Source organism: Lacerta agilis, chromosome 6 (genome assembly GCF_009819535.1).
Source record: "Lacerta agilis isolate rLacAgi1 chromosome 6, rLacAgi1.pri, whole genome shotgun sequence".
Taxonomy (NCBI): Eukaryota; Metazoa; Chordata; class Lepidosauria; order Squamata; family Lacertidae; genus Lacerta; species Lacerta agilis.
In genome coordinates, this window is record NC_046317.1 from 20131245 (window position 1) to 20151712 (window position 20468).

Here is a 20468-nt window from a genome sequence, read left to right on the forward strand (position 1 = left end):
TGCCGTTCCGGGTCTTAGGCTTCTTGTTGAGGGTTGGTTCTCTCCTTGCGCTCGGGTTCCTCTCCTCCACCGTTTGTCGATAGAGAAAAGGGGAATCCTTTTGTGCGCTGCTGGAACCTCTTCCGCACTGGGTCACCCCCAATGCCTTTTTTGGGGTCGCGTAGCCCTCACGTCGCCCCAATAGCCCTCAACAACCGCTCAAGCCCCCAGGAGCTCGCAGAGCGTACCCGTCTCGGTCGCGGCAAAAACCGGAAGTCTTATTGTTTTCACTGCAACAGTTCCCAGCGCCAAAGAGCCAAGCCACAGTGAAATTTAGAGAAAAGCTTGTCCCTTCTGCAGCAGAGACATGGATACTTGTAGCCAATCCCAGCAGGAAGTAGGCTTCCTAGTCTAGCATACATTTACAACCATAAAGTAATTTAATGCTTTGGGGGAAATTAAGGCATTAAGAAGTGCTGCTCCATTATACAGAGAAAACAAGCCCGTACCTGAACTCAACATGCCCTATATCAGGAGCAGCAAATTGCATCCAAATTGCTGTTATGTTTTGCTTCTTTGCCTTGTTTGTGTGACTCAGGGAAGAATTCTACAGTGGGGAGGAAAAGAAAGAAAACCTGATGCAGAAGGAAATCAGGCACATTTCAGATGCTAAAAACAACTCAGAACAGTGGTACCATGGTGTCCCTTGATAAGCTGCGTGATTACAGAGAACCATACCCCAACAACAACTTTCATTGCATACCCTTCAACGGTCCCAATTTGGGCAGGACACCCTAGGCTTCTGATTGGATCCCAGAATGTCCTATTTTTTGGTTCAGCTCTCTGGTGTGAGTCAGCCGAGCACCGGACCAAAAGATCCTCATTTTTTTATCTCGATCTCTGGTGCGAGTCAACTAACTCCTGTGAGAGATTGAGATTTCTTTAGAAAGGAGCGTCCTGATTTTGATTAGCACGACGTTGGACAAACAAGAACAATGTTGGCCTTGTAAACAAAATAATGTTGGTACTGGGGTGATGGGGAAGTGGAGCAGTCTGGCCAATGGTCTGATTGGTCACACTGGAGGAGATGGGAAAGTGTCTCCCACTCCGCTAGGAACACAATTTTACACCCCTGCCAGTAGTGCAAAGATGGGGATCTTGTGGCCCTCCAGATACTGTTGGGCTACAACACCCACCACCCTGACCACTGGCCATGTGCTGGCTGAGGCTGATGAGCAATGAAGTTCAGCAGCGCTCAGAGAGCCAGAGGCTCCTTATCCCTTATAGACAACAAAGATACACTCTCCTTCTTCCCATGGGCTTGCTCTCCTGTGGAACTGGAAAGGGAGTACAAGACATACAGAGTCTCAGAACCACACTTAAGAGCTGCTGGGTTGAGGACTAGAGCATTTTGTGCCCAGGAAAGAGCATTGGTGGTTGGGGGGGGGAGAATATCCATCTCTTTCTACCAACTGAGGCCCATTGCTGTGATTGCAGCCCCGATTCCTTCCTTCCTTCCTTCCTTCCAACCACGTGCATCATGGCTAGGGTCAAAAAGAACCATGAAAATAGTTCTGTGCACCCAAGACACCTGCAGAGCTGCTGTTTGCCAAACAGCATTCCCCTCTCCACACCTTTCACAACCAACTGCATTTGAAAACAAAATATACCTTTAAAACATGTGAGGGGAATCTTTTTTGACCTTCTAGAAGCCCCATGCCAGTCGTGGGCAGAGCAGGAGACAAAGGTGGGCAGAGCGATGAATGTCTACCATTGTAGAGTAGGCTAGGATCTACATTCACGCCTCTCTGTCCAGACAAGCCAAAGGCATTATCAGATTTCAAGGACACATTTCAGCCAGACAGAAATATTCAAGGAGGGGGCAGCCTGAGGAGAGTCCTGAGAGCCAGATAAAGAGGCCTTGGGAGGTCTAAAGTTCCCCATCACTGTTTTAAAAGAATATGTGATAGGATATAGAGTGTGGGATTAGCTCTTCAGAGAGAAAAAGAGGCTATCCCCCTGGTCATATTCAAGCTCACAGGATAGTTCCCTCAGTCTATATGAGTCTCTTCTCTGCAACCGACACTTGCTTTTGCATCGCAAAAGCTACTAACAAGAGAATTACGCAAGCCCAAACCACACAAGTTACACATACCTGAATGTCATTACACGCAAGGCCTTGTGAGTTAGGGTCTAGGATTCGAAAATGTCCCACAGCAACATTACCTCCAACAGCTCGGGCCTGGAGTAAAAATCCCTCAAAACTGGAACTGCCGCTTGCCGTAAGAGATACTGAGTAGGAAGGATGTTGTAAAAAGTGTCAGTTTGAATGTTTTGACACAACAAATATTAAGGGCAAAAAAACAACAGCAAATGAATGTTGCATTTATTACTACCATCACTTGGATAATCAGTGTGAGAACCTACAAGGGTTGTGTACACACACCAGGGTGTGTCACACAGATCTGATTTTAATTTGTGCACTTTTGTCTACACCTGAGTGCTTTCAATTCAAATCTATCTTGATGTTTCCTGTCCGAACCAGTAGGGGCTGCTTGATGAAATGTATTTGTGTTCTGTGTTGTTCTCCCCTGCCTTTAATGACTTTTCCTCCAGCCACCCCCCAAATTCCAGAAACTAGGGATCTGTACTCACTCAGCTATATCTATCTATCTATCTATCTATCTATCTATCTATCTATCTATCTATCATCTATCTATCATCTATCTATCATTATCTAGTGCTTTTTTCTAGAGGGATGCAGGTGTACGCATACCCCTAAACATTTTGTGAATCTTTGTACTTTTGTCCATTTACTGTATTTATTTTTCCCTATTTGAACTATAAAATTGTGATTTTCTTGAGTCAAAATGAGAGTACCCCTAAACATTTTTTTAAAGAAAAAAAAGGACTGTATCTATGGATCTATTAATCCATCCATTCATTAATCCATCCATCTGCATTGGCTCCCAGTACGTTTCCGAGCACAATTCAAAGTGTTGGTGCTGACCTTTAAAGCCCTAAACAGCCACAGCCCAGTATACCTAAAGGAGCGTCTCCACCCCCATCATTCTGCCCAGACACTGAGGTCCAGAGCCGAGGGCCTTTTGGTGGTTCCCTCCCTGCGAGAAGTGAAGCTACAGGGAACCAGGCCTTCTCGGTAGTGGCACCCACCCTGTGGAACGCCCTCCCATCAGATGTCAAGGAAATAAACAACTATCTGACTTTTAGAAGACATCTGAAGGCAGCCCTGTTTAGGGAAGTTTTTAATGTTGGATGTTTATCGTGTTTTTAATATTCTATTGGGAGCCGCCCAGAGTGGCTGGGGAAACTATTACTATTACTACTACTACCACTACTACTACTATTATCCTTCCCTACCTCCCTCCCATGGAATATCACAGTAACAAACTATAACCAAAGCCAAAATTTTGAACACATTCAAAATTGTCTCTTTTAAAAACCCACACATCTTATTTTTTTTCTTTACCAGATTTGCACAAAACAGCACCCAGCCCCACCACGTAGAAAGCCTACTGAGGACTGCCTCTCTAGGCTGGGCATGCAAAGATATGAGTACCTCTAATCTCCAGACACTCCCTTCCACTGCAGTGTGGCTCAGAGAAAAACAAACTGTGCGTTTCAAAGACAAGCACACGTGACAAAGTTTTTTTTTTCCAACGTCTGGATCAGGTCCATTGTGATTCAGCTTAGCTTTATTCGTAGATGGATAACAAAGTGTCTTAGGGAAAAGAGCCAAGTTCAAAGCTGCCGGAGGGATACAAGGTACCGATCCTTTCCCTTGGTGGAAGGGAATAAGTAGGTTTGGTTTTGGTTTTTCACCCATTTGCTTTCTAAACTCCTGTGCTAAAGGGGAAGGATAATAAGCTACAAAAACATGTCTACTTTCTTTATAGCAAATTGTAAAGGTTATAGCAAACGACCTTTTTTCCACAGCCACATAGGCACGCAGGCGCTGCTATGACAAGGTCGCTGTTAAAGGGCCGGAAAGGAATTTCCCTACATTGGCAGGTTTCACCTTTCCCGTAGCAATTCGTCACAACTTTGGCGGTTGCAGGCCTTGGGAGGAATCCTTTAGTCATTTACAGGATTGGGGGGTGGGGTGGGGTGGTGACCCCCGCCCCCATTGCGGTGGCGATAACAGGGTTCCCGTAAAAGGGGTCTCAGAAGGGAGGCATTGACCATACGCCCAGGGTCGTCACTGCCCTCCCCTTCCAGCGGCAGCGAACAAAGGGGGGCGGGCTATCTGCTTGAACATATGTTCTCCAGACTAGCCCGCTTCCCAATCATGCTGGATAACCCTGAAGTTACCCAGAACCCCGGCTGGGAAGGATAAACGCCCAATGCCTGAGCCAAGGTCTTCCTACATCTGAATATTAATAAAGTTGTGGCCAATTTAATCCCATAGAACGTTGTCGTGAGTCGTTATTTCCCTCAGGGGCTGCCCCGGGGTACGGGGGGACTTCGCCTGGCCACACAAAAGAAAAAAGGAGAATCAAATGTGAAGGGCTACAGCAAAAAGTGAGGCAGAGGGCAGGGAGGCATGGCATCAATGCACATAAATGCACACCCACAGAGCAATTTGGATCCTGTTCATTTCATATTTGGGCTTAAACCAGGGATAGAGAACTTGCTGCCCTCCACATATTGCTAGACTTTAATTCCCATCAGCCCCAGCCAGCATGGCCAATGGTCAGGAATGATGGTCACAGCTATTTATGGAGTGAAACAGATTGCCCATCCTTGGCATAGAGATCAAAAGTTATTTAACAAAGGTTTGATGTTAAGCAGAGACATTTGGGGGGAGGCAGGGAGAGTGGGAAGGAAGCACTTCCTAGAGTGGACTTTTGACATCCCTTTTGGTTTACATCCCAGTCAACAAATGGTTCTGAATTCACCTATAATTTCATCTCCTGGGGCAAATGAAGTTTTGGAGACGGAGATGGCATATGGCGGTGCAGAGTTCTGGGCAGAGTGTCCATGACCCGGAAACATGGAGCTACAAGCCTCACTGATTTTTCCATCTGGGAAGCCGAGGACTCCTGAAGGAAACGCTCCCCATAAAAGCAAGAAGCTAGCCAACTTTTCCATCTGTGAAGAAAGCAAAACATTTGAAACATTTAAGTGAGGATAACAGACAATTGCACGAGAAGGCTTAAAAGAAAATTGGGGGGGGAGGAAATCTCAATATCCTCTGTTATGGGGGTGGAGAACCTGCAAGCATGGTCAATGGCCAGCGATGATGGGATCTGCAGTCCAGTCGCACCTTGAAGGCCACAGGCACCCCAGCCCTCCTCAATTGCTTGGACTTTTGCAATAAAATTAAGCTTAAAGGAAACACACACTTTCAGATGATAAGCCACAGAGTAACACATTACTGCAGGCAGCATATATTTTGAATCCATGAAGATGCAGACAGCAAATGCCTTTCACCTATAATAAAGTGCAAGTGTCTCTGCGTCCAGTCCCTGTGTCCGTGGGATTGCGCTACTGCGCATGTGCCCCACGGACAGCCGTTGGGACTTGGAGCGCAGAGACGCTCTGCGCGTGTTCCCGATGTTGCTAGGGCAACAGGGGCGCTGTGCGCAGAGCTGGCTACGTCATGCGGCTTTCGCGTTGTTAGAAAAAAAAATGAGATAAGTGAGAGCCGCTCAGTCAGCTCTGCGCATGTCCCCGACCTTGCTAGGTCAACAGTTTGACCACATATGTTCTAAAGGTAAAGGTAAAGGGGCCCCTGACCGTTAGGTCCAGTCGTGTCCGACTCTGGGGTTGCGGTGCTCATCTCGCTCTATAGGCCAAGGGAGCCGGCATTTGTCCGCAGACAGCTTCCGGGTCATGTGGCCAGCATGACAAAGCCGCTTCTGGCGAACCAGAGCAGCGCACGGAAACGCCGTTTACCTTCCCGCCAGAGCGGTCCCTATTTATCTACTTGCACTTTGACGTGCTTTCGAACTGCTAGGTGGGCAGGAGCTGGGACCGAGCAACGGGAGCTCAACCCCGTGGCAGGGATTCGAACCGTCGACCTTCTGTGGTTTAAGCCCTAGACTCTGTGGTTTAACCCACAGCACCACCTGGGTCCCACATATGTTCTAGCGCCCGTTAATTTAACAGGGTTAATGTAGTAGTGTATAATGATTCAGTCAAAGTTAGGCATTTTTACTCTGTTATAAACTGCTCTGGCATTTTTACATTAGATGGAGGCATAGAGATGTTTTAATAAATCAAATCACAATGTGACACAATGTTAGTGTACAGTACTTAAATTATATTGTTGTTTCCAGTGGGGGAGTTAGGCGTGTTACTTAAACCTCTGCTCTGCCCCTAATATTTTAAAAGTTTTAAAAGTGCTTAGCTTTGGATGACTCAAGATGACTTGCAGTTTTCTCAAACACCCAGGGAAATTCCTGGCAGCTGAAGTCAAGAGACCAGGGGCGCAATAATGCTATTTATGTGGTGTCGCACTGATACCAGAGACAAGGTGAATTGCAGCAGCAACAACAACAACTGTAAACCAGAGCAGTTGTTTAGCAAGCTGGAACAAGCACATGCATTCACAGAGCAGCACACTTACAAGCCTCTGGGTGCAAGAAGCACTACACAGTGAGCCAAACAATCCAAACCTTCCACCATGCCAATGAATTGTTTTGGCTATTGTGCTGACATGCACTGGGTGGGGTTGAACAGGCAATGAGGTGGTAATAATACACTGTGCACTAACTGATTTGCTTACTTCTAAAACAGAGTTGTTGTACCTGGGAGAATGTCCTATGCATTTTCATTAAGACAACCAGGGTCAGTCCTGCTATTAGAGTGACGAAGCTGCCTCAGGTGTCAGAATGCTGGGGCTGGCAGGAGCCCCCAATTCATTTCTTTGATTCCTGGAAGCAGACACTGCTCATTGCGTGGGGAGACACCAGCAGTTGGGTCACCAAAGCAGAGCAGGGTGAGGTGGCAAGGAGGTTTTTTTATTTCACAACACTACTTGGTGGTGATAAAACAATAAAACTAAGAATGAGAAACAGTGAAAATCAAGCATTCAAAACTAAAAATAATTCAAAACCGCATTAAGCTAGAATTAAAACACATGGCAGCTTCTACATGTCTGAATAGCCTTGCTTGAACAAAAATGGTTTTAGCAAGTGCCAAAGGGGGATATAGTGAAGGCACACATGGTTGAGATCAATGGACAGGGAGTTCCAGAGTTTAGGTGATGCCACACTAAAGAAGGAGTATAATATGGCAGCCACAACAGGGCCAGTTCTGCACTGTGCAATGGGTGTCCTCATGTAATTTGTTTTGGGGGTGTCCCCCCCAGCATTCATAGGATGCCATTGGCCACAAAACATCAGTCCATATTTCCCTACCACACCCCAGTTTAATCTGGATTTAATACCCTTTCCAGGGGGGGGGAAATCTGTTTTTCTTAAAAGCTTGTTGCAAACTACCAGTTTGGAAAAATGTAAATGACACTTGACCATGTCTGCTGTCTGGAAGCCTGTATAGTCTCTGGGTACTCCTCACCAGGCCTGCCACAGATGTTGGCAAATTTCCACATTACACAGAATTCCAGGAGTGGCTGAGTGCTGCATTGCTGCAATTCACCACCGTGGTGCAAAGATAGTGATCATAGAATCATAGAGTTGGAAGAGACCACAAGGGCCATCCAGTCCAACCCCCTGCCAAGCAGGAAACACCATCAAAGCATTCCTGACAGATGGCTGTCAAGCCTCCGCTTAAAGACCTCCAAAGAAGGAGACTCCACCACACTCCTTGGCAGCAAATTCCACTGTCGGACAGCTCTTACTGTCAGGAAGTTCTTCCTAATGTTTAGGTGGAATCTTCTTTCTTGTAGTTTGAATCCATTGCCCCGTGTCCGCTTCTCTGGAGCAGCAGAAAACAACCTTTCACCCTCCTCTATATATATTTGAACATGGCTATCATTTCACCCTCCTTTGATATATTTGAACATGGCTATCATATCACCCCTTAACCTTCTCTTCTCCAGGCTAAACATACCCAGCTCCCTAAGCCGTTCCTCATAAGGCATCGTTTCCAGGCCTTTGACCATTTTGGTTGCCCTCCTCTGGACACGTTCCAGCTTGTCAGTATCCTTCTTGAACTGTGGTGCCCAGAACTGTGGTGCCCTGATGTCAGGTCTTGGACAGGTGTACCAGTAGATGTGCCAGATTGGCTCCATCAGTACATCATCTCCGCCCTGCCCCACCCCGATAAGAGGCACTGACCCACGGCTCACACGCAGCTCTTAAGTACAGTATGTGTGGGTGTTTCTTTTTTTAAACTTATCAGCTTTCAGTTCATTCAGCACTTTGTTTCTGAGCTTAAGACTTCCGTAATACAGCCAAACCACTAAAGTCTCCCGGCTGCACGTATCTCACGTAACCCATCCAGCTTTTTAAAATAAATAGCCATTTTTCTTCCATTAAGAATGGACTTTGTCACAGGGTTCTGTTGCCTATTGATTTCTGACACATGAAAGTGAACCTTGAGACAAATAGGAGAGCAAATTAAGGACTTGGAGAATAGGGTGGGGTGGGACAAAGAGAGAAATAGAGGGGGAAATAATAATAATTTTAAAGTTTGGCATTTTTAAACTAAGGATGACTATTCACAACTATCCATAGTATCCTGGTCTGTCCTGCTCAATACTGTCAACACTGACCATCAGAGGCCAGGAGTGGGCAGCTGGGAGGAGAAGGGCGAAGTTGCTCACTTGGCTTCCCATTGGGGAGACTGCTGCTGCCAGTAAAGGAAATGGCAAGGTCAGTGCGGTGCAGTCACAGCGGCGGAGTCAATCGGCAATTCCCTGTGTCCGCACTGCACTGACCTCCCCACCTCTCTGCTCTCTCTTACCAGCAGTGATTTCTGTGCTGGGAAGCTCTGCTCTGCTACACTGGCAACTACTGTAAAAAAAAAACTCTCCAGGATTTCAGACAGGGGTCTCTCTCTCTCAGCCCTACCAGGACATGCCAAACGTTAGCTCTACCGCTGAACCTCAGTTCTTCCCTTCGCAGGTAACTCACCACAGAGCTTTTAGATCATTGATGTCCCTCTCAGATCAGATACTTCTCCACAGAGGCAGTTCAGAGATACCTACAAGATGCTGAGAGCTATGTCTCTCAGTGATTTCCACAGACGAGACAGTTCTGGTTTAAGATCTACTATGACCAAATACCTTCTCATTTAAACCAACCCTTATGAAATTGCTGGACCTTGTTAAGTGTTAGTACAGGCATAGGCAAACTCGGCCCTCCAGATGTTTTGGGACTACAACTCCTATCATCCCTAGCTAACAGGACCAGTGGTCAGCGATGATGGGAATTGTAGTCCCAAAACATCTGGAGGCCCAAGTTTGCCTATGCCTGTGTTAGTAATACCTGAGGCACTCACCTCCAAGCAGGGGCGTAGCAAGGGGGCAGGGGGCGGTCCGCCCCGGGTTCCATAATGGAGAGGGTGGCAAATTATCAAGGAACATTTTTTTTGATTTTTTTTTTTGAATTTTTTTAATGCCTGCTCCGAAGGTCTTACTATACTAGGGATTATATAGCTATATATGAAATTTCATGCATATCGGTTAATATCTTGACCCTCCTCCACCAAAATAGCTGTTCACTTGGCTGTTTTCCTATGTCATGAAGGCTGAAATTTCAGTTCAGAGAACACTTACTGTTCCCAACCCTAACCCTGTGGAAAGCCGTCTAATTAGACTTTAATTTGATTTTGAAATGTTTTTAGGACTTCCGGCGGCGACGCAATCGCCGGGTGGTCGAGGGCTGCTTCGGGTCCGAAGCGCCCTGTCCATCCCGGGGGTCAGGAGCCCCGCTACCGCAAAGCGGGGCTCCGGTTGGGGTGCGGGAAGAGCGTCCCGCACCCTGGGCTCCCCGGCAGCGCCCGCGGAGGCTCCGAACCCTTCCCTCGCTCCCCCTGTAAAGGGGGAGTGGGGGTGAAGGGACAACCGGAGCCGGGCTTCGGGGACATGCCCCAACCGGGATGCAAATGCGGCGACAGAGCCCGCGGTGAGCGTCTAAGTTCTACCTGTGAAGAATGGAGCTAAAGGAACCCGGTGGTCGTGAGTAAAGAATTTGAGTAGAAATCGTGCTTTTGGGACGATCCGGGGGGAAGGAGAAGGGCAGCCTGCCTCCCTCCCTTCGAGCTCAAGAATCTAACCAATTTGAGTGATTACTGCTACAGAACTGGTTACAATGTATTTAAAATCGACACATGAGACTGGCAAACTTTTCTTTCGGGAAGTTAACTAGAGGAAAATATCTCCATTTAAAGTTGCGGTATTTGCGCTCCAGCTCAGGAAAATGGCGACGAACAAAGAGGGGAGTAGAAATACGACACCCACTTCCTCCTCCTCTGCCAGTATGTTGGGTTTCGTCCTTGAACTGGTATTGAACTCTGGACTAACGGATGAACAGAGACTCACTGCCTTGAAGGTGGAACTGCTTTGTAGAAAAGTCAAAGTCTTGTGTGGGGGTCTGAAATGGAACCAATTGCCCACAGAGGAGGCTTTTAAAACTTTTGACATTTTGGAAGAATGCCTTGCCAAGGAGCTGAGAGGGTTGATGCAAAGTTGGAGAGAAATGAGTGAGCTACTTCGGAGAAGAAATTCGCTTTCTGGGGGTGGCAGCCCCAAGGCGACGTCAAGATTTCTTATATCCAGTCCCCGAGGTGTGAGCTCGGGGGCCAGGGACAGAGAATTAAGGTATTTACAAGAAGAAAAGAAATGTTACAAAGAACCGAAGAAGCTGAGAGATGATGAGATGGATACCTCTGATCTCGTGGCAAGGAGAGATTTGGACTGTGCCTGGATCTGTGGACGTTTGGAGAGGGAAGCTACATGGAAGTTTAGTGCTGAAGCCACCAGGAGAAGAATAATGGACAGAGGGGGTGTGGGGTGAAGCATTAAGTAAAATTTAAGGTAGCCTGATATGGTAAACTGAAATCGGAGGGTGAATACTGTCAACAATTTTCTGTTATATTTTTTATTTGAACATGAAAGGAGATATTTCAAGTTATCATGTTATTAGCAGCAATCTTAAGGATAGAAGAGATAGATTTGATCGAATGAGTTGTGAAGATCTGTGAGGGGGAGTATAAGTAAAGTGAATCTAAGTGGATTAAGTTTATGGATTAAGAGGATTGAGATCAAGATGTAGATTAAGATAAGAAATCGATAAGAATAAATGAAGAAGAATTATGACGAGGTATTATTATGATGATGTATTTTTAGTAAAATGTTGAAGATATAATTGATTGTAATTATACAACTGAATTTAATTTCTTTTTTCTTTTTTAGGAGAAATGGTTATAAAATAGATTAAGGATATAAACTCGAAGGTGAAAAGGCAGGGGAAGTCAATAGTCAAGATATGGAAATAGAAATTTTTTTTTTTTCTAGAAAGATGCAATAAGAAAACTTGACATTGTTTGTATTTGTTTTATTTGTTTTGCATTTGTTTAATTGTAGGTGTGGGTGTGGGTATATGTTGTTATAGAAAAATGCCAATAAATTCTTATAAAAAAAAAAAAAAGAAATGTTTTTAGGAGGTAATTTAATTATTGTTTGATTTTATACCAATGTTATGTATCTGATGTTAGCCACCCTGAGCCTGACTTTGGCCGGGGAGGGTGGGATATAAATAAAAGTGTTTTTTTAGTATTACTTGTTATTATTCCTTCTTAAGAAAATATGAAATAACGTAAAACCATTTTTGCGGGGGGGGGGGAATCAATGGGAGGGTTGACAAGAAATTTTCCGCACTGGGTACCACCTGACCTTCCCATGCCGGGTGTGTGTGTGTGTGTGTGTGTGTGACAAAAATGTTTTTGCCCCCAGGTACCAATTTACCTTGCTACGCCCCTGCCTCCAAGTCAATGCATTATAAAGGCAGATATCCATCACCTACCTTTCAACTATTCCTAAGGAGCATCTCTCTGCCTAACACTTCAAAATTTAAACTTTAAGTGATACCAATGTGCTCCATCAACAAAGACTAGTGTGATTTGCTCCCTGTTCTGCCTCTCTCTGTAGGGGCACTTAAAGATGTAACTAAAGCTGCCCTTCGTTCTTGGAGAAAGGTACAGGCACAAATGTAAGATACACAGAAAGTGATAAAATAACTAGCTGCTACTCTATATGTGTCTACTCTGAAGTAGGCCACAAATGAAGTCGTAAGTGAGTACAGCAGGCGTAGCCAACAAGGTGTTCTGCAGTTTTTGATGGACAGCAATCCTCATTATTCCTGACCATTGGTCATGCTTGCTGGGACTGATGGAAGCTGTAGTCCCACAGCACCTCGAGGGCTAAGTGCCTGGTGTATAGGATTGCAACCTTAGTTACTTTGAGTGCTATTTCCCCTAAAAGAGTGCTGTGTTTTTTAATGCTTGGTGCTATGCAAATACAACAGCACACACAAAACTGACCTGTAATGAAATTGGCAAAATTAGGAGGCATAACATAAAGTCATCGTGGCTAGTAGCCACCAACAGCCTTACTCTTTTAAAGTCATCCAACTCAGTGCCTATCACTACCATTTCCTGTGGAAGCAAATTCTAGACTTTACATTGCATAAACCACTGGTTTCTTTCGTCAGCCTGGTACAATTTCCTCCACCTTGGAAGAAATGCAGCACTAAAATAGGTGAAATGTGCTTTGTATGAGTGGGCAGGCACAGACCTACCTAGCACACTTGCCAGGATCGAAGCAGCGAGCCACTGTGCGCTTGTGTTTTCCATTCTGTACAATGGGCACACTGAAAAAGTGAGATGTTATTTCCCCAGAATGACATCTCCCATACTTTTTGCAAGAGTAAAGCCACAGGCCCCAGCTCAGCCTCGTTCACACGGCATTTTCAAACACATGAGCTCAAAGGAGCAAAGCTGACAAACTCTGCATGCCAGTAATCTATAGGTATATATTGGAGGCAGTAAAACTGCATCCAGAGGTCCAATACACACCTCTCATTCTCTGTATCGCTCTCCAATTCCTACATCCCATTAACTGCACAGTTAAGAGTTGTGAGGCAGGCAGCCCATTCAACAGGTGCAGTTTTCATCAATCCAAAATGCACTGGCCGGAAAAACTTCACCTGGTGAATATCAGGAATACAGGAAACTAACTATGTTCTCCTCCTATAGAGATCACTAGTCCATCTCACTCAGTATTGTCTAGTTCACTGACTGGCAGCTGCTGTCCAGGATTTCAGACCAGAGTCCATGGGCATAGCCAGGATTTTTGTTTGAGGGGAAACAGGCCTTTTGTTAGGGGGGGCAGACCTTGGGGGGGGGCAGAACCTCAGTTAGCTATGTATTTTTATTGATTTGCCGGGGGGGGCAGCTGGCCCTCTCTACCCCACTCCCTTGGCTACGCCCATGCCAGAGTCTCTCTCTCAACCCAACCTGGACTGAACCTGGGATGTTCTGCATGCAAGGCAGACGCGCCCAAAGCTTTCCAACATTTGTCTGCAGCCCTACCTGGATATGTCAAGGAATGAACCCGGGTCCTCCTCTTACGTGAAGGATGCAGCCGACCAATGCCTCTCCCTCGAAGTCAGCTTCTTAAAGGCACTGCACAGGAGCCTTTCAAAACGGAAAGCGTAGCAAACTTAGGCGCATTCCGAATATTCCTGCTGCTGCTGCTGCCGCTGCTCCTCGCCTTCGCTTCACCTTTCTTTGCAGCCCAGCCTTGGGATCCTGCGCACGAGCCGCCTTCCTGACTGCTGGATGCAAAGTGCAGCCTCCGGGTGCCGGCGGCAGATGTGCAACTAGCTGCGGCAGGCGTGCCAGGTAAGGCGGTCTCGGCGCCGCCTCGCGCAACTGCCCAGGGGAAAGCGGGCGCGCCGGGTTCTGCCCCCAGGTTCCGAAGTGGGCCCTCTGCTGGCCAAGGTGTGCCACTGCATTTCCCGCGGAGCTTTGTTTATTGCTGTGACCCGGCGACGTGCGCTTATCAATAAGGAGCGGGGCGGGGGTGTCTTTATCTTCTTCACGGCCACGTAGGAAACTTTAATTAGACATGAAGGGTTGGATCAGGACGTCAGGTGAACTTGGGTCCCCTTGAAATCAGTGGGTCAGGTTAGTCACGAAGAAAAAGGGAAGGAATCATCAAGATGTTGCTGAGATCCACATTGTGTGGTCCTGGAGACATCAAGCCGCATCTAGGCTAACGGTGCAATCCTAACCCCCCCACCCTCCCCACATTTTGTGTGTGTGTGTGTGTGTGTGTGTGTGTTGTTGCTTATTGAATTTATATACTGCCCTATACGCAGGGGTCTCAGGGCGGTTCACAGAATAAAATCAATATATAAAACCACAAAATACATAATAATAATAAAAACAACAACCCAATAGCCCCCCCCCCAAAAAACCACATTTTAAAAGGGCATAGGATGTAAATCAGATAAAAAAGGAACGTTTTTGCCTGGCGCCTAAAGGTATAATGAAGGTGCCAGGCGAACTTCCCTGGGGAGAGCATTCCCTGTACAGGGAGCCACTGCAGAGAAGGCCTGTTCTCTGTTCCCACCCTCCGCACCTCTAGAGGAGGAGGCACACGAAGGAGGGCCTCAGAAGATGATCTCAGGGTCCGGGTAGGTTCACATGGAAAGAGGTGGTCTTTGAGGTTTCTCAACATGGTTTGCTCCCCACACCAATCTCCATCAAAGAATGCTACCAGTTGGGGAGGGGGCTTCACCATGGTGAAGGAAGGTCCCAGTGCCACAGCAGTTCTCCCTTTAGTGCGGGGGTCAGCAACCTGCGGCTCCGGAGCCGCATGCGGCTCTTTTACACGGCTGCCGCGGCTCCGGGGCGGATACGCCCGCCCACTTCTCCAGCTGGCAGCGACCGCCCTCCAGCTGGCCGGCGGCCCACCCTCCGGAGGCTGAGGGCGCTGCTCAGGGGTGTACCCAGGATCACCTGGCCTTGAACAGCGGGGCAGCGGGGCTCGGAGGCAGTGGGGACGCAGTAGAGGTGGTGCAGCTCAGCCGAGGGCTCTGGCGGGGAGCACGCCTGAGGCGCGCACGCTCCTTCGGGAAGAGATGGAGCTGGGCGAGTGGGAGGGGGAACTTTGAAGACCCCGCCTCCGCCTCCGAAGCAGGCGCCCATGGGAGAGGCCGCCCCCCGAGCCTGCCTGGCGGGACCAACCCTGCCCAGCTCAAGGAGTCTTCCTAGCGTGGGAGGCGGCCTTGGGGCAGACAGGGGAGCTCCGGTGTCGGCGGGTATGTGGGACCCCGCGGCATCCAGAGGCAGCTGGAAGGCAGGACGGGATGGGGGCAGGAAGGGGGCCTTCAGACGCGTCCCCGCATGGGCACTGGAGGCCAGGACTCCTCGGCTGGGTCGTGGGACCGTGGGGGAGGGCTGGCCGCGGTTCCTCTCGGAAGGCTGCTGGCTGCTGCGTCGAGGCGACGACGAAGTAGGCAGCTGCGGGCTGGGCCAGGGGCGGCGGGCGAGGGGGGAAGCCCTCTTTTTAAAAATGGTCGAGGAAGCGGCGCCTGTTTCCCTGCCGCTGCCTCCTTCGCTCCTGGTTCCGCTCGCAGCCTCAGGGCGCGCGTCTCTCTCCGCCCCGGAGCAAGGCCGGGACGTTTTGCAGTTTTTCCTCTGTCCTGAGTGTGTGTTAGGGGAGCCTTGACAAAGCACCTGTTGGCGTGGAAGAGAGGAGTCCTAACTTGGATCTGTGTTCATGTGCAAAATCTATCGCCATTGTCATTAAGGGGGCAGGGAACTCCCCTAAAAAGGTTTGAACACTACGAACTACTACAGCCACCTGTATGCAAGTCAGCACAAACATCACAGGCTTCTCTGGTGCAATTCTGTGCTTTATTTAGCAAGAGAGGAGGTTGGAAGAGGTGAACATAGCCTCTGGTCTGGAATATTAAGGGTAAAAGACACTAAGATTATTGTAAAAGCCAGCAGTCTTCAATAAGACATGGGACAAACATTTAACACAAGTGTGCAGTTGAGGACTCATTTTTAAAAAAAAAAACAACAACAAATCAAATATTTGTATGCTGTTGCAACCCACCTTGGATCAGGCTGTGACCTGGTAGTGGTCCCCAGGGTGGATAAAAATGAATGATTTTTTAAAAAAAAATCGGATTTTTTTTATTTAAATCGGATTTTTTTTATTTAAATCGGATTTTTTAAAATTTAAATCGGATTTTTAAAAATAAAATGCAGTGTTATATTTGTTTTAAATGTCACAATGGTTTTGCGGCTCCCAGTTTTTTTTTTCCCTTCGGAAACGGGTCCAAGTGGCTCTTTTGGTCTTAAAGGTTGCAGACCCCTGCTTTAGTGGTAGCCAGTGGAGAGCCTCAAAGCAAAGATTTTCAGTGTAGGGCACTTCCACCGCTATTCCCAATGAAGTTCACTGTTACCTTGTCCAAGTTATGAAAAATATAAACGAGGGGGAAACACATTTGTCTTGGGGTCGTGTTGTATGCACTCCACCGATATGTGAATGCCAAATAGTTCCACAAAGACTTTTGTGGTTCGTGCAATTTGTTCCTACCCTTTTAATATGCTTGTTTCATCCTACTGCTGTGGGGTTGGGAAATATTCCATTCCTTTTATCCTCTCTACCCAACCCTCAGGCTTCCTTGCCCGACCCAATGTGAGGTAATATAGCTTTCCATATGTCTAATTATTTCCATATGTCTAATTATTTCAGGATGTTTGTCTAAATCCTATTGGAATGGGCATGGGCGGTGGGCAAGGGGGGGGGGAATTGCTCCCTGCCCCGGAACCATAGCCCCAGGTTCGCAGCTTTCATTTCTTTCACCCTCATCAACCCACCAAAAATTCCTGTGGGCACCCATGAATGCAGTACAAATAGCCCACAATTACACTCAGCTGTGCGTTTGGAAGCTCCTCTCAGTCCTTCTAAATATGGGATGAGATTTCTTTTTGCAGTTTAAAGGATGGGGCTTTAAAGGACACACATGCCTTTTGGATAACGTCACATGAACATGGAGTAAAAACCTAGCACTGGAAACGCAATGAGTGCATAGTAAAATGGGACTGTGAACATAGTCTCTGAGATCACATGCTCCGAGGTGAGCATTCTCAATTGTTCTCTGATGTGGGAGGTGTCCGGGAGGTGCAGAATCAGCTGCATGGTTTATTTGCTCAGCTAGTTTGCTTCTCCCATGATAGCTCCCTGAAGAGGTTCAGTACAAGCATGGATGGCCACCACAGCTCCTGTGAGCAACACAGATGCCTGCCTTCCCAGGTGCCCAAATATGCCTTTGGTTGTGCATGCTTGCATGTGCTCATGGTTACAATGTGTGCATAGTTGTGGAGCATCACAGTTTGCAGATGTTTCCAATGTGCCCCCAAAAGTTGGCAAGCCCTGGTCAGGAAGAAGTTTGCTCTTGCAAACTGGCCCTAACATTCAAGTAAAGTAAGTGTGTGTGTGTTTGTGTGTGTTTGTGTAGAGCGAGAGATAGAGAGAGAGATTGAGAGAGAGAGAGAGATGTATATACCATATATACTTGAGTATAAGCCTAGTTTTTCAGCACATTTTTTGTGCTAAAAAAGCTGCCCTCGGCTTATACTTGAGTGTGGTGGGCGGTGGGGGCGGCGAGAAAGAAGCCCTTTCTCTTCGCTCATGCTGCCGCCACCCGCTCACCCCAGTCAACCATTCCTTAAGAAGTGTACAAGAACAGCGGTTCTTTACTCTCCCCAGGCAGCTTGTTCCATTCCTGAACTGCTCACATAAATGCAAACTTGGCAAAGGAGGAAGAGGAAGGAGCAGCCCAAAGTGCTGCTTTCGGGCTGCTCGTTCCTCCTCCTCCTCCTCCTCCACAGCGGCAAAGGTGAATCGGCTTATACTTGAGTCAATAAGCTTTCCCAGGTTTTTGTAGGAAAATTAGGTGCCTCGGTTTATATTTGGGTTGGCTTATACTCGGGTATATACGGTAAATACATGCATATAAATGTATTTATTTAGTTATGAAAATATTTCTATATATGTTATAAGTGTAGGAGTTGGGGGGGATCAACAGATTATTCCCCCCCCAAAATATAAATGAGAAGGTTTAAAAAAAAGAAAAAGAACTGTATATTGCACAACCTAAAGTAAATATGATACATGAGTGAGATCCAGCATAGCATGAGCAGGCATTTGCAATAGGGCTTCTTCTTCCTCCTGCAGCCCCCACAATCTGCTCCAGAGGATTGAGAAACCTGCTAGATTGGCTTTTGGGCCTGTGGGGGTAGGGTAAAGGTGTGCGCGGAAGAGAAACCAGAAGTCATATTGCACAAGTGGAATTCCATTGCACAAGTGGGGAGACGTCACTGGATGCTACCCATAATTAGGAATTTCAAAAACAGATAACTTTTGAGAAAGTGCTGCAATATACAGCCAGATGGGCGGGGTACAAATAATAAATTATTATTATTATTATTATTATTATTATTATTATTATTACTTGGTGGTTGTAGTTGTTTTTAAATGAATAACAGTAGAGCAACAACAGGGATTAGGGAAGAGCATAAGAATAGCCTGTCCAGTCCAGCATTCTGTTCCCATTGTGAGCACCACATATCCATGCGAATCCTGCAAGCGGAAGATGAATGCATTAGCCCTCTCTGTAACCTTGGACTCCACGGCAAGTGGTATTCAGATGCATGGTGCCTCCAGTGCGAGAGATCATAATAATCAAGGATAAACAACATTTGTCTAATCCCCTTTTAAAGCCATCCAAGTTAGCTACTAGTTGTAGTAGCAAATTCCATAGTTATGACTATGTGTTGTGTGAAGAGGTACTTCCTTTTGTCTGTTCTGACTCTTCCAGTATTTAGCTTTGGATGACCCCAGCTTCTTCTAGTATTTTGAGAAAGGGAGAAAAAGGCCTCCCTATTCACTTTATCCACAACATGCTTGGTTTCAGACACATCTATCATGTCCATCCCCCATTACTCACCTCCCCCCCCAAAATAAAAAGCATGTTAGGATCTTTCTTCATAGAGCAGTTGTGCCAGCCTCATGATCACTGTGATTTCCTTATTCAGAATCCTTCCAGCTCTTCAATATCCTGTTTGAGATGTGGCAATTAGAACTGTACGCACTATTCCAAGTCCGCTTGCACATAGTGCGATAACATTTTGGCTATTATGGTCACCTAGATTTTTCATCTTATCAAAGCACGAACATGAACAAATGAAATAATCAACTCTTGAAAGATTAAATATCCCTTAATACAGATGTAGTGGAATTTATTCCTAATCTATCGGCATGCTTCTATAACCTATAACTTTCCAAACTTTTCAAGTTGGTGACAAAGTTTTTAGACACGCATCATTTCGCGACACGGTAATTCAGTTTCCCTTGCAAACTGGAGGTGAAGCTAATCATTTTCCAACCCCGGGTGGATCGCAGGGAGCGTTTGCGTGACACACCTACACACTACAGCCGACACACTAAACGTGCTGCGACACATGGTTTGGAAAGCTCTGCTATAGCCATAGCCAATGGCCACAGTCCTACACAAGGTTAGGTGCAAGGATACGTGCATTTACTTCAACTGGCTTAAATGCATCTAACGCTGTATTGAACTGTGGCCAATATAACCTCAGCTAAACTCCACACAATATGATTTTGCTCTGCAGATAAGCATTAATAACACTGCTGAAATAATTAACCTTTGTGCTATCTATAGTATGGCTACAAAGTGAAAATATCTAATCAGATCTGCAGTACAACCACATCATATTTTTAATCAGTTCTATGCACTGAGATAGTGGCACAGTTGAGGACTATGGAAGGCAATGGAAATTCGACCTTGATTAAGACTCCTAAATGTTTGAAGCATGGGAAGTCGTATAAAATTAATAATTTGGCAGTTTATTTTGACTTATTTGAATTATTCAATATTCATATGTAAAATTGGAATATTTGGTGTGATTATTATAATTGGAAAATTTAATAAATATAATTGGCAAAAAAGAGAGATAGTGGCACAGTTGGATATGAGACCAAACCATATTCTAAGTGCATAGAACAAGCACTGCTTATATATCATCAGTGGACTGAAGCCACTGTGTTCTTTGACGGGATTTTACCAATAATAACGTGGGCATATATTGAACCACCTGAGTTCTGACTGTTTGTGTCTCCTTGCCAGAACTGGTCTAGGAGCTCAATTCCACTCCTTTGTGGCCCAATTCTCCCTGAAGGAGTATTGGCTTTGTTGTCAAGCTGAAATGAAGATGCTCCCTGACTGGACCACCCTGCTGAAGAAGGTAGCCTGGGAGCAATTCCACTCTTCTCTTCGTTATTTGAATAACATTGCAGAATCATCACACAAACATAACCTCCCTATCGGACTCTCTCATCTCCTTCCATCAATGAAGGAAGATAACATTGCAACCTTCTCTAGATAGAAAGCAACACAGTAAAATCTCCCCCTAATTCAGACTGAGTCTGGTTCATGGTAACACACTGACACTCA

General features: G+C 46.4%; 1 long non-coding RNA gene across 1 annotated transcript; it reads right to left on the minus strand.

Moving 5' to 3' along the window:
• Window positions 1-527: 527 nt before the first annotated feature.
• LOC117047763 lies at window positions 528-13582 on the minus strand. Its single transcript, XR_004426757.1, has 4 exons — window positions 13501-13582; window positions 4899-5091; window positions 2135-2271; window positions 528-586 (listed from the first exon to the last, which is right to left on the minus strand). It is a non-coding gene; the product is annotated as an uncharacterized LOC117047763 (long non-coding RNA).
• Between the last annotated feature and the right edge of the window lie 6886 nt (window positions 13583-20468).